The following is a 19,003-nucleotide window of genomic DNA, read 5'->3' on the forward strand; positions in this document are numbered from 1 at the left end:
TTGTTCTAAAATAGTACATACCATGGATGCATACATATGTACTCAAATTGAGAAACTCTCTTCAAAAAGATTCACACACACCAGCTTCAGAATAGAGGTTAGTTCTGAGCAGGGAGAGGATTGGAGTGCCAATCCAAAGGGGTTTTTCTGTCTCCCTGATGTAATTTCTTTATAACAGAAAAGCTATAGCAGCAACGCAGCTTTTTTGGTTTTTTTTTTTTTGCAGTACGCAGGCCTCTCGCTGCTGCGGCCTCTCCCGTTGCGGAGCACAGGCTCCGGACGCGCAGGCCCAGCGGCCATGGCTCACGGGCCCAGCCGCTCCGCTGCACGTGGGATCAGCAACCCAGCTTTGATGGAGGCTCCCAAATTCGTCAAACTTCTGACACAAAATAGTTTCTCTTTCACTTCAGTTTTAGGGTTAACTGTAACATGAAATGTTTATTTATCAAACACTGATACAAGGTTTACTATGGGCCACATACTTTTCGAATTGCTTTACAAATATGAATTTCTTTAGCAATCAACCTATGACACACCTATGAAGTAGCTATTATAGGTATACAACCTGTTTTCCAAAACTCTTAGGTCAGGTATGTTTCAGAATTCAGACATTGTACTTTTGAAGAGTAGAACAGCGTATCGTGGAACTTGTCCCAGTGGGCTGGGGCAGCAGCCTGCCATCAAAGCCAGTTGCAGTAAAATGGACGAATATTCTAAGTGGGATAAGTAAAGACCATAAATATCCCCAATTCCGTTCGCGTCAGGTTTTGTCATCAAATCCTTATAGTCTAGTCAGGTTTGGCTGGCAAACAAATTATTTAAAAACAAAATGTAACACAACTTCCAGTTTCCAGAGATTTGGGGACTTCAGGAAAGTGGTGAAGGAATATTATTTCCATTTCACAGATGAGGAAACTGAAGTACAGAGAAATTGACCAACTTAAGTTTGCTCTCAGTGGTGGAAGTGAGGGTCAAACCCAGGTGTTCTGACTCCTGAACTCCCCACTTTTAGCTGCTCCACCCTGCTGAACTTGGCCTCTACAACCATATTCACAATATGTGTAAAGCACAGTGTATCCAGAGCACGGTGGAGAATCTGGAGCTGATTATGGCCCTCAGCAAGATCCCAGTGTGTTCCATGCTGGAGCACGGGGTTAGGCTCTAGTCCTGCTGGAGAATGTGTGACTCTGGATAATGTTCTTTGTTCTGAATTTTAGAAATGAGCCTATAGCAGCAAGAAGAGGGGACACAGTCGAGCTATTGAAGAAATGGATGTTCTGGGGCTTGGCAATTTGGAGCAGGTGAGGAAAAGTCTAGGATGGCTCAGGTTTCTGTCTTGGATAGTGGTTCTCATCGTTGAGCTAAAGAAAACACTGAGAAACAGGTTTAGGAAGAAGGATAATTAACTCCATCTGGGGACACAGTGAGTTTGAATAGCTCACAGGATACCCAGTGACATCCCGTCGGTCACTGGATATTCGGGCTTGGAACTCAGTGGAGAGGGTCCACATCAAAGACACAGACTTCTGGGACTTCCCTGGTGGCACAGTGGTTAAGAATCCGCCTGCCAATACAGGGGACATGTGTTCGATCCCCAGTCCGGGAAGATCCCACATGCCGCGGAGCAACTAAGACCGTGTGCCACAACTACTGAGCCCGTGCGCCTAGAGCCCGTGCTCCACAATAAGAAGCCACCGCAATGAGAGGCCCGCTCACCGCAATGAAGAGTAGCCCCCGCTCACCAAAACTAGAGAAAGCCCACACGCAGCAACGAAGACCCAATGCAGCCAAAAATAAAATAAAATAAAATAAAATAAAATATATATAGACTTCTGAGTCCTCAGCCTTACAAATATGGAAAAGGGGACCATATACAAACTAGGAGGAATGGACCAGTGACAGTGGGGCCCCGAAGACAATGACTTTAACATGCAGGTAAAGAGGAGTCTGTAAAAGGAACTGAGAAGAAATGGCAAAGACAAAGGAGAGGAGAACCAGGAGCCAGAGGCGTTTCGAAAGGGAAAATTATAAGTGGGACAGGTGGCCAGTATGGCTTCTGCTGTGATGCGTTAGGAAGTTGATTTACCCACCAATGAAGTATTTTTGCAAATATATATATATATAGAGAGAGAGAGAGATATAGAGATATAGATATAGATAGATAAATTGATTTATCAAATATATTACAAATATTTTTGTAAATATGAAAACAATCTAATTAAGACTTTACATCGAATTACCAATTTATAGGAAGTTCAAGGACTAGACTAATGTGTTACAAGGCACCGTGAAGACACAATAAGCCAAATCCAGAATTGGGAAATTTGATATGATGGAAAACCCAATTTCTTCAACAAATGGACTTTTTTTTTTTTTTTTTTTGCGGTATGTGGGCCTCTCACTGTTGTGGCCTCTCCCGTTGCGGAGCACAGGCTCCGGACGCGCAGGCTCAGCGGCCATGGCTCACGGGCCCAGCCGCTCTGCGGCATGTGGGATCTTCCGGGACTGGGGCACAAACCCGTGTCCCCTGCATTGGCAGGCGGACTCTCAACCACTGCGCCACCAGGGAAGCCCACAAATGGAGTTTTAAAAAATGTGTGTTGGAGAAGGGGTCATGGCAGAGGGAGGGACTGTCAATGAGATGTAATGTGTGGCATGAAAGGATGCTCAGCATCACTAATCATTAGAGAAATGCAAATCAAAACTACAATGAGGTATCACCTCACACCGGTCAGAATGGGCATCATCAAAAAATCTACAAACAGTAAATGCTGGAGAGGGTGTGGAGAAAAGGGAACCCTCCTGCACTGTTGGTGGGAATGTAAATTGATACAGCCACTATGGAGAACAGTATGGGGTTCCTTAAAAAACTAAAAATAGAACTACCATACGACCCAGCAATCCCACTACTGAGCATATACCCTGAGAAAACCATAATTCAAAAAAGTCATGTACCACAATGTTCATTGCAGCTCTATTTACAATAGCCCGGAGGTGGAAACAACCTAAGTGTCCATCGACAGATGAATGGATAAAGAAGATGTGGCACATATATACAATGGAATATTACTCAGCCATAAAAAACGAAATTGAGCTATTTGTAGTGAGGTGGATGGACCTAGAGTCTGTCATACAGAGTGAAGTAAGTCAGAAAGAGAAAAATACCGTATGCTAACACATATATATGGAATCTAAAAAAACCAAAATGGTTCTGAAGAACCGAAGGGCAGTATGGGAATAAGGACGCAGACATAAAGAATGGACTTGAGGACACAGAGGGGGAAGGGTAAGCTGGGACAAAGTGACAGAGTGGCATTGACATATATACTCTACCAAATGTAAAATAGCTAGTGGGAAGCAGCTGCATAGCACAGGGAGATCAGCTCAGTGCTTTGTGACCACCTAGAGGGATGGGATAGGGAGGGTGGGAGGGAGGGAGATGCAAGAGGGAGGGGATATGGAGATATATATATGCGTATGGCTGATTCACTTTGTTGTACAGCAGAAACTAACACAACATTGTGAAGCAATTATACTCCAATAAAGATGTTTAAAAAATTAATAAAAATAAAAGATGTAATATATGGACTTTGTATGGATCCTAACTTGAACAAATTATTAAAATTTGGGAGGAAATTTGAATATGGACTGAGTATTAGAGGATATTAAAGAATTATGAATTTTGTTAGGTGTAACATTGTTTTGTGGTTATATATTTTTTTAAAGTTCTGAGCTGTTGAAGACAACTCTTTACAGTTGAACTCATATGATGTTTTTTACAGTTGAACTCATATGATGTCTGGGGTTTCCTTTAAGGTTTGTATTCCAGTGGCAGAGCGTGGGAGAGGTGAAACAAGAGTTGAAACAAGGTGGGCAAAATGCTGAGAATTGTTGAAACTGGGTCATAGATACACGGAGATTCATTATGCTCTTTTCTCTAGCTTTGTTTATGTTTGAAAATTCCATAGTACATTTTTAGAAAATGAAATGGAATTTGAAAGAAAGAGATTAATAGTATTGTCACAGAAAGGTCTGCAAACTAAGAACAGACAAGTAGACTTTGGCCTGACAATCTAGAAACCATTGTAACATAAAAGACCTTAAAGCAATTTCAATGGATTGGTGGGGAGGAAAACCAAAGTTTACATCAAAAGCTAAGATACTGGGGAAAAAAAAGGATTGCACCATGTCAAAGGGACATGGGAGCCAGTCTGAAAGATCTCCCACTGGCCAAACTGGAGCGATTCAAGCAAAAAAATATATAACATAGAATTGGATTATAACCCAAATTATAAAAGAAATACACAGAAGTCCATACTGACAAGTGATTTAATAAAAAATGGCAAGAAGAGACAAATCTTCCAGAATTCTAAATAATGGCTGTAGATACTGCCCCGTCGAGGGAGGCTGACCTTACTCTCCCTCCCCACTGAGTAGGGGCTAAACTAGTAACTTAATTCCAAAGTACAGAGTACAGAAAAGGGAAAATAACAACCTTCAGTGGAGAAACTTTGCCGACACCACATTATCCAAGTGTTCGAGGTCAACATCACCAGTGGTAAGTTCTACAGGGACCTTGTCCTACCACCTGGTGTGATCTGACGTGATGAGAAGGACACTTCACCCCCGTGGTAGCCTCAAAACCTATAACTGCAGTCTCATCATGAGAAAATATCAGATAAAACCAAAGTGAGGGACATTCTACAAAATACCTTCCCAGTACTCTTAAAAACCCTCCAGGTCATGAAAAGCAAAGACAGAAACTGTCAGAGGAGACTAAAGAGACATGATGAAGAAATGCAGCGTGGGAGTCTGGTTGGATCTTGGAGCAGAGAAGGGTATTAGAGGAGAAACTGGTGAAATTCAGATAAAGTATGTAGTTGTACTGAATAGCCATGTGCCAGTGTTAATTTCTTACCTTTGACGAATGTCCCATAGTCAGGTAAAAGGTTAACAATGGGGGAAACTGGGTGAAGGTTCACAGGAACCGTATTATCTTTATAATTTTTCTGTAAATCTAAAATAATTCCAAAATAAAAAGGGGCTTAAAATAAAAACAAATTTAATACAGGTTTTTGCTGATGGTCTTTATAGCAGTTACTCTTCTTCCACCTTTCAAAGAGGGGAAATACATTTTTATTTTTCTAAAGAGAGGAATTTACAAAGCCTTTTTTCTTCTAAATGCTGTAGACTCTGACATCTAGGACACCAGAATGACGAGACCGAAGGCAAAGTGAAGGAAGGATCCGACCTTTACTAGGTACCTGATGTGTGTAGTGCTGGGCGATTTATACACATTACCTGGGTTGTTTCTCCTAACAGCCTGATAAAGCAGGATCCCCAATTTTCTTAAGAGCAAATTGATTCAAAGTAAGAAGTAGTAACATGTCTAATGGCTGGGGGGTTGGATGGAAATTCTGGGGGGACTGCAGAGGGGGGTAGGCTTTCCTTTCGAGGTGAGGAAAATATTTTGGAACTTGAAAGAGGTGGTGTTTACACAACACTGCCAATGTACTCAACGCCACTGAATGGTTCACTTGAAAATGGTTACTTTCATGTTATGTGAATTTCAGCTCTGTGAAAGAAGATGTAATATTTTAAAAAGGTTGAGAAGCTGTGGTCTGGGGATGGGAGAAACACGTGGAGAGTGACGTGCAGAAATCACGTGGTGTGTAATAGTTTCAATTTTCATTTTTTTGGCCAAAGAACAGCCCCACAAATAAGTATTAGTATATGACAGAACACTACTACTCCAAAGAACACAGTTTGAGAAACACCTTTTCATTGAATGAGGCCTCATTTTAACAAAGAGAACAATGTAGGGATCTCATTTGCCTGCAGTGCCATAGAAGCCACCCATGTGGCTTCAGGAAATAGAAGAGGACCCAAGACCAGTTTGAAGAGAAGCTGTACTGGGGCTCATTCTCTTCCTAGAACGGATATGTCAGACAGTATGGAGATGGCACAGACACACACTCCAGGTAGAGCGACCAGCGACAGGCAGAAATTTGGGTTGTGTATGGGAAACAGAATGGAGATCCATCTGCCGGACTCGTAAGGTTCTCAGACCTGGGGGCATATTAGGGTCACTTGGATCCACTCCAGTCGATTCCAATTGCCGGGGGTAGGGGCCCAGGCACCGCTATTTTATTGGAAGCTCTCTAGGTGATCCCAATGTGCAGCTGGGGTTGAGCCCACCAGTCTGGATCAGCTGTTCTCAAAATATGATGTAAGAACCTAGTGATGTTCGATTTGCGGTGTGATGTTATCCACTACGTCTCCAAGTTTAGCATGTGTAAGAATCCCCTGGGGAGCTCGTTACAACACAGATTCCTGGGCCCTACTGTCAGATTCTGATTTAGCGGTCTGGGGTGAGGCCTGTGAACTTGCATTGGCTTCAAGCTCCCAGGTGATGCTGCTGGTCCATGGACTCCACATCGCGTAGCACTGATGTAAGCACCGTGATACAACCATAAAGGAGGTTTGCCAACGGTTTGCTTTCTTCAGGTATATGTAACAAAAATAGATTAAAGTGAGTGGGAGACAGTGTGGTGGTTTAAGGGTCACCATGCCAGGATTTGCAAATATCCCACAGCTTTTCATCCTCCATAGTATGTACATGACGATGGCGAGGACGTGAAGCCCCGGGCGAGAGTGATGGGTTCATGAAGGTGAGTAATGACCCAGAAGTGGGGGAAAGGGCCAGTTTATGAAGGGTCTTCCATGCTAGACTATGGACTCTGTAAGCAACCGTAAGGTCTTTACAAAGGCCTGGACTGAACAAAGCCATTTCTCAAGAAGAAGATGTTTGAAGGCAATTACAGTAATGAGAATTAATGGGGCGTGACTGGAGAAGTGGCAGTGGAATTGGAGAGAGAAGATGGGTGTGAGAGATGGGGCAGAAATGGCAACTCCATCCCTCCAAGTGCTCAGGTGACTCCTCCAACCAATCCATCAGAAATCCTCTCACCTGGGTTCATTCGGCGGCTTCCTAACCACCTTTGCCCTCCTACAATTTGTTCTTAACACAGCTCCTGCAGAGATGCCTTTAAAACATACGCCAGATCACATCACTTCCCGGCCCCCATCTACTTCACAATGACAGCGCAAGTCCTCACAGTGTGCTCTAAGGCACGGCGAGATCTGGTCCCCTATTATCTCTCTGACATCCGTTCAGTTTACTTGCCCACGCTCTCATTTTGCTCCAACCCCACCAATGATCTAACTCTTTCTAGGACCTTGCTTGTGAAAAGTGAGGTCCCTGGACCAGCAGCATCAGTATCATCTGGGAGCTCATCAGAAATGCGGTGTCTCAGGGCCCATCCAGACCTACTGAATCAAAATCTGCATTTTAACAAGACCCCCAGGGTATTCCTCTACACAGCTCTGTGCACACTGCTGTCCGCAGGATTTTCCATTTGTCGTTCCTCTACCCAGATGGCTTCGCCTCTGAGTATCCACAAAAATCATTCCCTCCCTCCTTTATTCATATGCCACCTTTTCCTGTCCTATTTAAAGCTGCAAAGCCCTCTCCACCAGGAGGGCACTCCTTAAGCCCTCTGTTGCCTTTCTTTCCCCACCCCACCCCCCCACGTCTCTTATCACCACCTGAAAATTGTGGCCTCTGGGGAGTGGAATCAGGTGTGGAATGATGGGGGCTAGGTCTGTGACTTTTTTTTTTTTTTTTTTCAATACGCGAGCCTCTCACTGCTGTGGCCCCTCCCGCTGCAGAGCACTGGCTCTGGATGCGCAGGCTCAGCGGCCATGGCTCACGGGCCCAGCCGCTCCGCAGCATGTGGGAACCCCCCGGACCGGGGCACGAACCCGTGTCCCCTGCATCGGCAGGCGGACTCCCAACCACTGTGCCACCAGGGAAGCCCCCTGTGACTTTTTTGAGCCTGTCTTGCAGGATTATTTGACTTTTAAACTCCGCGTGTATACACCTTTCATTTGTTTGTTGAGATTAAAAACTGCAGAGCGTCTGGTTCCACGTGTAAGGAGGCTGGGAGTCCCCACTCCGTCTCAACAACAAGTAAAAGCTGAGCAGCCCGAAAAATCAGCAGCTCTTCTTGGATCTGTAAGAGAGTGGAGGAAGCAGAGCAAACCGCTGCCTCCAGGGTTGGAGAGACGAGCGAATACAAGGAGTCCCGGCTGCCGCAGCAGAGACTCAGGAGCGGAAACCTCGTGGGAACCAGTGTCGAGGTAGGAAAACAGGAACTGCAGCTGACAAATTGCTGCAGGCTCCATGTGGACAAGTCTGAGGGTTAAAACCTCCAGGGGGTCCAGTCATAAGGGGGTCCCCACACTACATGGTGGTATTTCTCTCCAGGAGCTTGACCAGATTCCCACAGTGAATACTGGAGAAGGATCCCCTCGGGTTTCCAGCCGGGGAAGAGGAACCAGAACCGTTGTGAAATAAGCCAGAGTACTTTGTTTTTCTTTGCAAGGCCTGACCTCAGGGCAACGAGTTAGCCAGAGCCTCACTGCTGGGGTGTTATCAGAGCCTAACTGACCTGGGGATGGGAAATAACCAACTCCAGCCATCCTGTGCACCTAAGGGAGGAGAAAAAACTGAGAAGCGTTTGTGAAGTTCACAGTCCAGAGACATAGGCTCATTGAAAGACAGACCTAATCACAGGACTATAGAATGCTTCCCCTCCCCCAACTCCTAACCACATTACTAAAGGCCCACTTGTAGCATTTCCTTTTACCCAGTACATCATGTCCAACTAGCAAGAAGAAATCAACGAGGCGTACCAGAAGGCAGAAAACATAGTTTGAAGAGACAAAGCAGCCATCAGAACCAGACATAGCAGGAATGTTGGAATTATCAGCCCAGGAATTTAAAACAACTCCAATTAATATGCTAAGGACTCCAATGCATAAAACAGCATGTAAGAACAGATGGGCAGTGGAAGCAGAGAGATGGTAATACTAAAAAGAACCAAAAAGAAATGCTAGAGATCAAAAAACACTGTAACAGAAATGAAGAACGCCTTTGATGGGCTTGTTAGTAGACTGGATACAGCTGAGGAAAAACAGCTCTGATCAATAGAATCCTCAAACACCAAAAAGCAAAGAGAAGACTGAAAAAAGCGACAACATAATATACAAGGACTGTGGGAAGACTAAAAAAGGTGTAATACACACGTAATTGGGAATACCAGGAGGAGGAGGAAAAGGAACAGAAGAAATGTTTGAAATGATGATGACTGAGAATTTCTGCAAGTCGATATCAGACATCAAGTCACAGATCCAGGCAGCTCAGAGAACACCAAGCAAGATAAATAGCCCCCCAAAAACTACAACTTGGCGTATCATCTTAAAATTACAGAAAATCAAAACTAAAGAAAAAATCCTGAAAGAAGCTAGACAAAAAAGCAGCTTTCCTATAGAGAAACAGATAAGAATCATGTCCAAATTCTTTGCAGAAACCATGCAAGCAAGAAGAGAGTGATGTGAAATATTTAAAGGATTGAGAGAAAAAAACTCACCAACTTCGATTTCTGTACCCAGAGAAATAAAGAATTTCTCAAACAAAAACTGAACAAATTTGCCAAGGTACCTGCCTTGCAAGAAATGTGAGAAGTCTTTTAAGAGAGAAGGAAAATAATACAGGTCAGAAACTCAGATCTACATGAAGAAAGGAAGAGCATCAAAGAAGGGATAAATGAAGGTAAGACAAAACGTTTATTTTTTTTTTTTTTTTCATTTCATAGTTGGGTTATTTTGATGCAGTTTCGTCGTTTAAGGTGGTATGGCTATGTTAAGTGGTTCATTTCCATCCTGAAGAAGACACTAACAGCCTCTATCTTATGTAATTTTGTCAAATTCAAACATGACTCTTCGGCCAGTTTTTTTTTATATTTTTTTTACATATCTTGATAAGATTTTATTTTTCTGGAACTTTTTTTTTTAATGTTCATGGATCATTTTTTAAGCCTTCAAGTAGTTTGGAAACATTTGCCCATTTGCTCATTCCTCTGGCTAGAACCTGTCAGAGCATTTATCCCACCTGTACTGAAAATCTCTGTTCTCCCAGCTGGGGGTAGGACAGCTTGATGGAGGTGATCAGGGAGAAATGAGGAGTGAGCAAGCTTTATAAACTGCTTCTAATTCTCTTATTCAGTAGGCTCTGATCCACCCCAGCTTCTACAAAATCAGACCTGAAAATACTTGGCCAAAAAGCAGGATTCTAACTAATACCAAAATAAATTTTAAATAAAATAGAATCTCTGTAGGAAAGAAAATTAGATTATGCTTCCCATTCCCACTCTTGCTTTAAGATATCTATATATTTAAGTCCAAGGGGGACTTAGAAAGCTGTTCTGCCCCAAGTAAAAATTCGGAATGTCTGAGTACATTTATTTTGCAAAGTTACAGGGAAGTTTCTTTGGGAAATGCTGCAGCACGTCCCCCCAAAATGGTTGGTGATTAGCGATACAGTTGGTGTGCAAACAAGTGACTTGTAAGACATGTAGGTCAAAGAGGATGAGGCCTAATCATGGGCTAAAAAACAATTCTGAAATGTGATCATTTGACAACTTGAGCTGATTATAAAGCATCATCATTTAACAGCATGTCTTGTTAAGCTATCCAGCTACCTCTTTTGCAAGTTGAATTCCAACATGGATCTTACTTAGAATTTCCTTTTTACTTTTTATTTTACTTAAAATTTCTAAAAATTTTTAATTGCGATGTAGTTGATATATAACATGGTATTCATTTTTGGCGTACAACATAATAATTTGATGTATGTAAACATTGCAAAATGATGACCACAGTAAGTAGTTAACATCCATCACCTCACCTAGTTACATTCTTTTTCCTTATGATGAAAACTTAAGATTTGTTCTCTTAGCATATTTCAAATATACATATATTATTAATATTATTAATATTACAATTAGTAAATGGTTAACTACAGTCACCATGCTGTACATTACATCCCCAGGGCTTATGTATCTTATAACTGGAAGTTTGTCCCTTTTGACCCCCTTCACCCATTTTTCCCAACCCCCATTCCCTGCCTCTGGCAAACACCAATCATTTCTCCGTATCTGTTAGTTCATGGGTTTTTTAGATTCCCCGTATAAGTGAGATCGTACGGTATTTGTCTTTGTCTGACTTATTTCACTTAGCATAATGCCCTCTAGGTCCATCTATGTTGTTGAAAATGGCAGGATTTCCTTTTCATGGCTGAATAATATTCCATTGTATATTTATACATTTTCTTATCCATTCATCTGTCATCACGTAGGTTGTTTCCATGTTATAGGTATCATGAATGATGCTGCAATGAACATTAGTGTGCAGATGTCTCTTCAAGATAATGATTTCATTTCCTTTGGATATATCCCCAAAAGTGGGACCCTTAGATTATATGGTAGTTCTGTCTTTAATTTGAGGGGGGAACCACCATACTGTTCTCCATAGTGGCTGCACCAATTTACATTCCCACCAGTAGTGCACAAAGTTCCTTTTCTCTGCATCCTTGCCAACAGTTGTTATTTCTTGTCTTTTTGATAGTAGCCATTCTAAAAGATGTGAGGTGATATCTCATTGTGGTTTTGATTTGCATTTCCCTGATGATTAGTGACATGGAGCAGCTTTTCATGTGCCTGTTGGCCATTTGTATGTCTTCTTTGGAAAAATGTCTATTCAGATTCTCTGCCCATTTTTAAGTCAGATTGTTTGTTTTCTGAGTTGTATGAGTTCTTTATATATTTTGGATATTAATCCCTTTTCAGGTATGTGATTTGCAAATATTTTCTCCTATTCAGTAGGTTGCTTTTTCATTTTGTTGATAGCTTCCTTTGCTATACAGAAGCTTTAGAGTTTGATGTAGTCCCACTTGTTGATTTTTACTTTTGTTGCCTTTTGGTGTCAAGTCCAACAAATTATTGCCAACACCTATGTCAGGAAGCTTACCCCCCCTATGTTATCTTCTACAAGGTTTGTAGTTTCAGGTCTTACATCCAAGTCTTTAATACATTTTCAGTTGATTTTTGTGTATGGTGTAAGATTATTTTACCTTTTACTTTTATTTTTTACTTTTACTTTTTATTTTTCTTATTCTTAATTGATCTAAGAGATAACAGTTCAAAATAAGAGCAACGATGTATTCAATTACATATGTCTGTGTGTGTATATATATATCGTGTGTGTGTGTGTGTATGCTTATGTATGCTCACATATGAGTGAAATGAATGACAGCAATGATACTAGGGATGAGAGGGAGGAATTAGGATTATTTTGTTATTACAAGGTATTCACACTACCTGTAAAGTGGTATAGTGTTATTTTAAAATGGATTTGGAGTAGTTGTAAAATATTGTAAACTCTAGGGCAAACACTGAAAAAAGTAAAAAACAAAAAAAAAGTGGTATAGCTGATAGGAGAAAGTAGAGAAATTGGAATCCTAGAAAATGCTTCATTAAAGTCACAAAGGTCAGAAAATAGGTAGAAGATAAAAATTGGAACAAAGAACTCTAAGAAAGAGAGGCACAAATTACTAATACCAGTAATGAAAGAAGGCGCATCACTCCAAATCCTATGGAAATTAAAAGGATAATAAAGGAATACTATGAACAGCTCTCTGCCCACAAATATGACAACCTAGATAAAATGGACCAATTCCCTGAAAGACACAATCTTCCAAAACGCTTAGAAGAAGAAACAGGTGATCTGAATAGGCCTATCTATTTAAAAATTGAATCAATAATTAATAACCTTCCAAAACAGAAAGGACCAGGCCCAGATGGGTTCACTGATGAACACTATCAAACATTTAAGGAAGAAATTTTACCAAGTCTTTACCATCTCTTTCAGAGGATAGAAGCACAGGCCATACTCCCTAACTCATCCTGTGAGGCCAGCATTATCTTAAGGCCCAAACCAGACAAAGACACTACAAGAGAAAAGAACTACAGAGCATTATCTCTCATGAATGTAGATGCAAAAATCCTCAACAGAGAAGATACACAGATGGCAAATAAGCATATGAAAAGATGTTCTACATCATATGTCATCACATAAATATACACATCAGAAAAATGCAGATTAAAACAGTAATGAGATACCACTTCACATCTGTTAGAGAATGGCCACAGCCTAGGCCACTCACAACACCACCTGCTGATAAGGACGCAGAGCGAAAGGAACTCTCATTCATTGCTGTTGGGAACGCAAAATCGTACAGCTACTTTGAAACACAGTTTGGTGGTTTCTTACAAGACTAAATGTACTCTTACCATACAGTCAGTCCAGCAATATATTGGTATTTACCCAAAGGAGTTGAAAAGTTATGTCCACACAAAAACCTGCCCATGGATGTTTGTAGCAGCTTGATTCATAATTGCCCAAAGTTGGAAGCAGCCACCATGTCCTTCAGTAGGTGAATGGATAAACTGTGGTACATCCAGACAACACAGTATTATTCAGCACTAAAAAGAAACGATCCAGTGGTCCAGGAAAAGACATGGGGGAACCTTAAATGCACATTACTAAGTGAAAGAAGCCAATCCGAAAAGGCATGTACTGTGCGATTCCAACTATGTGACATTCTGGAAAAGGCAAAATTTTGGACACAGTTAAAAGATCAGTGTTTGCTGGTGGGAGTGGTGGGGGCAATGACTAGATACAGCACAGAGAAATTTTAGTGCAGTGAAAATACTCTGTGATATTACAGTGATGGATAGATGTCATCATACATTTGTCCAAACCCATAGAATGTCCAACACCAAGACTGAACCCTAAGGAAAGCTGTGGACTTTGGATGACAGTATGTGTCAGTGTAGGTTTATCCTTGGTAACAAAGGTACCACTCTAGTGAGAGATGTTGTTAATGGGGAGGCTGTGCATATGTGGAGGCACGGGCTGTAAGGAGATCTGTACCTTCCTCTCAATTTTACTGTAAACCTAAAACTGCTCGGAAAAAAAAAAAGCTAAGTCTTTTGAAAACCTGCCAGAGAATGGATACCTCTAAGGACCTCTGGTTCTAGCAGAAGCTGGAAAAGGGACAGTTCCACCACTATGGCACTGCTCTGGCTATCGTGAGCTCAGGTATTGAGTGCCGTGACAACAAGGAAGGAGCAGCAGCCTGGAGGCTCAGTGAATGTCAGTCTTCACGCTTACAAAACTGTGAGAAAAAGAGCTTAGCCAAATGGGGGATGTCCATACCCATCGAACTGTAGAAATGGAAGAAAGGGATGCACGCAGTTGGTTGGACATCTGAAGGGGTGTGTGCCTCATCAGTGCCGTGCACAGCTATTTCCAGTCCTCCTTCCACGCAGCGTAAGACTGGAGGGTAGCCAAGCCACGTGATTGCTTTGGCCAATGAAATGCAAGCAGAAGCTTTTCAGAGCCTGTGCACAATGATTCCTTTTTCCTTGGCCCCAGCAATGCTAGTGCTTGGATGACGTGAGGCCCTGGACGGTGAGCCCCGTCAGTCTGCGTGCGTGAGGCTGTGGAGTTCAGCCTGCAGCCGCCCACATGGTAGTGCAGTCCCACAAGGGCCATGGAGAGTGAGCAGGAAATAAACCTTTGCTGTTTAAAGCCATGACCTTTTAGAGTGACTCGCACAGCCCAACCTAACTTCTCCTGACTGGTGCAGAAAGGGACGGCTGAAGAGGGAGATGCAGCTTCCGAAAGGCTCAATAGGATGCGGCTTAGTAAACGGTCAGAGCAGTGCCATCTCCTCTACCTGGAAATCATAACTCAAATTTATAGGATGCACACTCTTGCTGAAGGGCTGTAAGTAGCCCACAGATACGCTTTGTTTGGCCAGGTTAGTATGATATTAGTTTAAAGATTTAGATCTGGGAGATGGGATGTGAGTGTGATTTATTTCCTTCTTAACTATATTACTTACAGCATCCTCGCTTGACTCAAGTACTTGCCTACGTAGCCCCTGAAGGCATTTGGGTTTGCAACCCCTGGCGGTCCATGCATCAAACCCGTTGAGAGAGACTAGGATAGGCGTGACCATGTTCACGTAATAGACATGAAAACAGAGGCTCTGAGAGGTCCAGAGGCTTCAACAGTGACCCAGCAAGTCAGTGGCAGAGCTCAAGCCTGAACCCGGGACTCCCGATGCCTCTGTGCAGGGCAGGCTGCAGATGCCCGACCCCGGAGACTGCTGCTGCTGCTGCTGCAGTCATCCCAGGAGGTTAATCCATTGATTGCATCCTCCACTGCCTCATCAGCCCCCACACTGCCTGAGTTTATCACCAAGCAAATTCCCATTTGTTTTTAACGGGAAAATCACGCCATCCTGAAATGCCTTGAACGAAGCTCTGCAGTCTCAACAAACAGCTTGCCTTCTAAATCCATAAGCTAAACACAAATCTCTTTGCATTCTTTCAGCCAAGCCATTGCAGCTCTTTTTCTCTTTAAGTCCGAACTTTTTCGTGATGAAGACAGCCAAGCGGAGGAAATTAAGGAAATGACTACAAGGAAATATCTCCAGGATACACTGTACTATTAAGTGCAAAAAGCAAAGTGCAGAAGAGTATGTATGGAATGGTCCCATCTGTATAAATGAAAAAAAAAACAAAACATGTTTTTACATATATGTACTTCTATTTATAGATGCAGAAGTGTCCTTAAGGATATGCGTGAAATATTACAGTAGTATCTGGAGAGCACACTCGGGTCAGGAGTGGCAGAGGCAGGCAGTGTCCATGCCCCAAGCACTCAGGCCTTGGCAACCCTAACCACTGCCCTGCATGACCCGACCGGAAGGCTCCCTCTGGCTACAGAGCCTTCTGAGTCCACGCCCTGAGCAGGTGGAAGTGCCCAGGAATGAACACCCCTCAATCAATGCTCAGTCAATGACTGATGGGATTTGGTGGAGAAACACACTGACTCCTTTACCTCTCTGGCGGGGTGATTCTGAGATAATCGGTGTGTGCTCTACACTGGCTCCCAGAGTGCGGACATGCCTTCCTTTCCTGTCTCACCTTCCCACTCCCTTATCCTTCCAAATCCATGCCAAACCCTGTGTGAGGGCTGCTTTCTGAAGGAACAATGCCGTCTAATAGAACTGTCTTCGATGATGGAAGTGTTCAGTGTCGGCACTGTCCAGTCCAGCGGCCAGGAGCCAAGTGTGGCATGTAACTTTAAATTGCTTAAAATTGAAAATGCAGCTCCTCAGTCACATGGGCCACATTTCAGGTGCTCCACTGCAACGTGGACAGCACAGAGTGGAACACTTCCAGCATCACACGAGGTTCTATTGGACAGTACTGGTTGGCAGTCATCATTGGGGGAAATGAGTATAGATCTGTACCATATGCACCGAGAAGCAAACAGATGTTTTTAAAGGGGGAAAAGGTATGATCTCACCTCTGTGAGGCCCTCTGACATCTATGTGTGGGGTCTTTTGGTGAAGCCTGATTCTGACCCAAGCATTCTCCTGTCTACTGCCTAAACCTAAACCCTTTCCATTCTCAGCTAAGGGAAGGGCTGCTGCCAGCCCATATGGCAGCTTTATGCGCATAAGACCAAAGCGCCCCTCCCTCCCGGTGGATGCAGGCCCATGCCAGTGCACGCCGGACCTCAGCAGTGCCACCAAACAGGGCAATGAAGAGGTTCTTCATCGTTCTTCTTTCTGCATTTCAAGCCTTCCCTTGGTAATGAGAACAGGCAGAATGGCAGGGCTTGCGTGTACAAATTGGCAGGAGGAAATACCAAGAACAACAATTTTTAAAAAGCAACACTAAGGGCTTCCCTGGTGGCGCAGTGGTTGAGAGTCCGCCTGCCGATGCAGGGGACACGGGTTCGTGCCCCGGTCCAGGAAGATCCCACATACCACGGAGCGGCTGGGCCCGTGAGCCATGGCCGCTGAGCCTGTGCGTCCGGAGCCTGTGCTCCACAACGGGAGAGGCCACAACAGTGAGGCCCGCGTACCACAAAAAAAAAAAAAGAAAGAAAAAGCAACACTAATAATACTACAAGTAAAAAATATGATCTTGGGACTTCCCTGGCGGTCCAGTGGTTAGGAGCCTGTGCTTCCACTGCCACGTGCCTGGGTTCGATCCCTGGTCGGGGAACTAAGATCCCACAAGATATGTGGCACGGCCAAAAAAAATTTTTTTAATAAAATTTAAAAAATATATATGATCTTATCATACTACTATTAATTTTCAAATAGCTCAGATATTCTACTAAAGGAATTAATGGTTGTCTCAACTTTTTTCATATATGCCTTGACAATGGCCTGATTATGTGATTGTGCCCATTTAGTGACAAATGTGGCTCTCTCTAGTCTGTGTAACTGTAGCAATACTACTTATGAGGATGATGAAATTCATGGCCACTTACAGTATCTGACTATTATGTAATCCATCCATATGCAATGTCCAGAATAGGCAGATCCCATACAGACAGAAAGTAGATTGGCGTCTGCCAGGAGCTAAGGAGATTGAGGGGGAAAGGGAATGGTAATGAGTGTGGGGTTTCTTTGGAGGGGGGTGATGAAAATGTTCAAAAATTGATCGTGGCGATGGTTGCACAGCTCTGAATATACTAAAAGCCATTAAATGGTACATTTTAGATCGCTGAGTCATATGGTATGTGAGTTATATCTCTATAAAGCTGTTATAAAAATGCTAAAAATATATATAAAGAAGGTCTTATCTACAGTGAGAAGGAAATTTTGCACTAAATCTCTATAACTCCAGTCTTTGAACATCTCAACATTTTGCTAAGTTTCTACCGAATATAGTCAATAGCTTCCCTATCCTCTGTGTTACGAGCTTTGTTCTTAGTAAATAAGCTTTACCTCTCAAGCTGCTCTTAACTCGGAGTGTAACAGTTGGCACAAATTCAAGGGATTCTGTAACCCAGTTCTACCACCTTTCTGTAGGGCGTCATAGCACTGGAGATGGTCCCTCCCATCTTGAACACTTTTCAACTCTAACACTTTCTTTCCATGCCCTTCATGTGTGAAACAGGCATGACTTATTACTCCTGTAGTGACTCAGATCATATTCTAGTTATCTTGGCTTAAGCTGGTACACCTCATCTCTCTGATCTAGATATTCCCTTTCAGGAAAATCAGAAAGTTTGGGGGACCTAAAATGTCATCTCACTTGACTTGTGAATGCACAGGTTAGTATTCAAATCTGTTGACTTATTTGACAGCTCCCTTTCCTGCCCCTGAGAGGTCTGTATTGCTTGAGTTTTCACTGACAGTCACATGCTAGGGGTACAAAACCAAGCTTCTGCCCTCAAGGAGCTGCAGGCTATCCTGGGGACACAGATGAGTATGACGAAAAAATATTCTCCCCTGTCACCCTACCCTACCCAGTCATTCATTAACTCAGGGAAGGGATGAGGACCTGAAATAGAGAAGCTGAGTCATCTATGGGTTTTTGAGTTCCAAAAGCCTCACACTCAGAAGGGATAAATGGAACTCGTGTGTGCAAATACCATTGATGGTGGAGAATATGAGATAAATTAAAGCAGTGCTTTGTCACCCTCTCTCAGCCACTCTGCCCCACTAGATAATTCCCAGGAGGGAGGGAATTGGCTGAGGGGCAGTTATACGTGCAGAGATACATTTTGGGTTTTACACCCCCTCCCTCAGAAGAGCCTGGAGCAGACAGAGGACAGACAGAAGCTGTGGCAGACACCATTGGTTGATGCTGTAACAAGGTGCTGAGCCCCAGGGAATGAATCACGCTTGTTCTAAACCAGCCAAGGTAATCCTGCTCTTTGCCAGTCGGCGGTTTTGGGGGTGCCCTGTGTCCCAGTTCTGCCCAGTGAGTTGTTAAGGAGCAGGGTTCCAGAAAGGTTTTTCCTCCTCGAGAGAAAGCAGAGGACCACTGCTTCCTGCTTTGGATGCAGTCACGGGAGAATGTGATACTTAGCGCCGCAGCAAGTATTTTAGGACGAAGAGAGGGAAGCCAAGAGAATGGCAGAGAATTAGCCTGTCTACTTCCAACCTTCTTGTCATGTGAGATGATTCAGTCCATACTTTCTGCCTCTCGACATGCCG

General features: G+C 43.1%; 1 protein-coding gene and 1 long non-coding RNA gene across 6 annotated transcripts in view; both read left to right on the plus strand.

Annotated features, from left to right (window-relative positions):
• The window catches only part of GEMIN8 (gem nuclear organelle associated protein 8), a 33,476-nt gene extending 28,248 nt beyond the window's left edge, over positions 1–5,228 (plus strand). Inside the window, exons 7-9 of one of the 4 annotated variants that reach the window (XR_003430601.1) lie at positions 1,218–1,301; positions 3,783–3,869; positions 5,191–5,228. The gene's annotated coding sequence lies outside the window, so the exon portion shown is untranslated. Of the gene's footprint in view, positions 1–1,217; positions 1,302–3,782; positions 4,510–5,190 lie in introns of those variants that run through there. The other 3 variants (XR_003430598.1, XR_003430600.1, XR_003430599.1) reach the window with 3 other exon arrangements.
• Positions 5,229–7,837: 2,609 nt separating this feature from the next.
• Positions 7,838–19,003, plus strand: part of LOC113614364 (uncharacterized) — a 34,388-nt gene continuing 23,222 nt past the window's right edge. Inside the window, exons 1-4 of one of the 2 annotated variants that reach the window (XR_003430603.1) lie at positions 7,840–8,202; positions 8,330–9,676; positions 18,056–18,114; positions 18,593–18,707. This is a non-coding gene — a long non-coding RNA (uncharacterized LOC113614364). Of the gene's footprint in view, positions 9,677–18,055; positions 18,115–18,592; positions 18,708–19,003 lie in introns of both variants that reach the window. The other variant, XR_003430602.1, reaches the window with a different exon arrangement.

This window comes from Aethalodelphis obliquidens, unplaced genomic scaffold (genome assembly GCF_003676395.1).
Source record: "Aethalodelphis obliquidens isolate GAN/ISIS:26980383/991018 unplaced genomic scaffold, ASM367639v1 scaffold94, whole genome shotgun sequence".
Lineage (NCBI taxonomy): Eukaryota > Metazoa > Chordata > Mammalia > Artiodactyla > Delphinidae > Aethalodelphis > Aethalodelphis obliquidens.